The sequence below is a fragment of the Ursus arctos genome, unplaced genomic scaffold, assembly GCF_023065955.2.
Source record: "Ursus arctos isolate Adak ecotype North America unplaced genomic scaffold, UrsArc2.0 scaffold_34, whole genome shotgun sequence".
Lineage (NCBI taxonomy): Eukaryota > Metazoa > Chordata > Mammalia > Carnivora > Ursidae > Ursus > Ursus arctos.
The window spans coordinates 19462348-19464387 of NW_026623030.1; the positions used below are offsets into that span (position 1 = coordinate 19462348).

The 2040-nt window shown below is 53.6% G+C and overlaps 1 pseudogene; it reads right to left on the reverse strand.

Moving 5' to 3' along the window:
* Nucleotides 1-1086: 1086 nt before the first annotated feature.
* On the reverse strand, nucleotides 1087-1832 carry LOC113266816 (tubulin beta chain-like; annotated as a pseudogene).
* Between the last annotated feature and the right edge of the window lie 208 nt (nucleotides 1833-2040).

The following is a 2040-nucleotide window of genomic DNA, read 5'->3' on the forward strand; positions in this document are numbered from 1 at the left end:
TAGGGATCGGGAGACCCAGAGACTCCTGGTCAGGTCAAGGGGGCTTGGCAGAGAAGTTGGGACAGGAGCTTGGTGATGCATTGATCAAGGGGGAGTAACTGCTTAATCTCTGTTGCTCTTGGAAAGATGGTTGTATGTGCCACCTGTGTAGACGGGGAGGTCTTCTCAGTCCTTGTCGATGGCTTGAGCATTTAAACATGCTGGATAGGAAGAAGTGTATTCATGAAGGTGGCAGCTTTAGACAGTGACTCACAGGCCTACGGGGTTCCTGGTATGACATCTCCTCTGTTCCAGATGTTGGACGGTAGCCATTGGTGATGGGGCTTCACGTGGTGCATCCGGCCTGGAGAGGCATGCAGGCTCTTCCTTCTTATCCATCACCTTCATTAATTATGATCTGTTGGACTCCCATGGTGCACTAAGCCCCAAGACCTAGATGCCGTTGCAGCTGGGCTCCCCAGTCACCTTGGTGTGCCCCTCATAAGCAAAGTGCAAATTGAATTATAATGTTGAAGGCACGCAGGGAGCTTACTAAAAGGAGTCTAATGGGGGAATTATACTGCTAAGTAGTCATCTTTATACTTTGTCCATCTTATAAATTTGGTGGTTGCTCATTTTTCTATCCGTCCACCATCCATTATCTACTTTTCCCTTATTCCCTTATTCATGCGGCTACTCCTTTATTTGTTCACCCATCCTCCACTGATTTATTCATTTATTCACACATTCAGCCAGCCAGCCATTCATCCATTCCTCCATATTTTATGTATCTACCCATCTATCTCTCCCCCTTTCTATCCATGCAGCCTGCCAGCCAGCCAGCCATTCATCCATCCGTCCATCCAACCCCCCCATCTGTCTGTCCAACCACCCAGCATCCATTCAGTCATTCACTGACTTCCTCCTCTATTCTGTAATTAATTCTTCCTTCCATGGACTATGAAAATGCTCTAATGGTGGCATTCGTACCGCATAGGATGTCAAGACAGGTAGCGCAAGGGCCCACAGAGACATGGCTATTGGAGAACAGCGGGTGCGTGATAAAGAGTTCACACAGTCTCCACGCTTTGCCGGACGCCAGACAGTCTAGGCCACCTCCTCCTCAAACTCGTCCTCGTCCTCGGCAGTGGCGCCCTGGTGCTGCCGGTGCTTGGACCCTAGATCGCTCCTGCGGCCCCTGGCCTCGGTGAGCTCCATCTCGTCTATGCTCTCGCCCATGTACCCGGGCAGGAAGGCCTTGCATCTGAGCATGGCCTTGGCAGTGAACTGCTCTGAGATGTGCCGAACAGCTCCTGGATGACCCCGCTGTTGCCGCAGGAGGGGGCAGATGTGGTTAGCCCCCCGGGGCTGGGATGTCACAGACAGTTGTTCCCACGTTATTGGGGATCCACTCAAAAAATAGCTGCTGTTCTTGTTTGGGATGGTAAGCATCTGCTTGGGTCCAACCTTCATGGACACACGGTCCCCGACGGTGGCAGCCCCGGTCAGGTAGCAGCCTGGGTGAGGGTCATAGGCGGCCATCGTGTTCTAAGAACCCACCATCTGTGTGGGGAGCTGGGGGCATCGTCAGGGCGCGGTACTGCTGGCTGGCCTGGCTGGCCAGGGGGTGAAGCCGGGCTTGAAGTAGTGTGGGCGGAGGCAGGGGACCGCGTTGACAGCCAGCTTGCCTGGGGCAGCCACGAGCTGGCCGGCAGAGTGCAGGGAGGCAGTGTCCCTGCTCGTGCTGGCAGATGCCAGGACGTTGAGGTCCCCTGGGTGGGCGTGGTCTGTCTTAGGGTTCTGAAGCAGCTGTCATCGAGGGCTTCCTTATCAATGCAATAGGTTTCGTCCGTGTGTCAGCTGGTAGACCAGGTTCCTTGACTTTGAAATTGAAATGGATGCAGTACGTACAACCGAGGGAGGTCAGCAAGTTAGCCTTTCACTTCAAAATCTTTAGCCCCTTGGGACTCATTTAAGCATCTGCCTTCGGCTCAGATCATGATTCCAGGGTCCTGGGATCGAGTTCCATGTTGGGCTCCTTGCTCAGCGGGGACCCTGCTT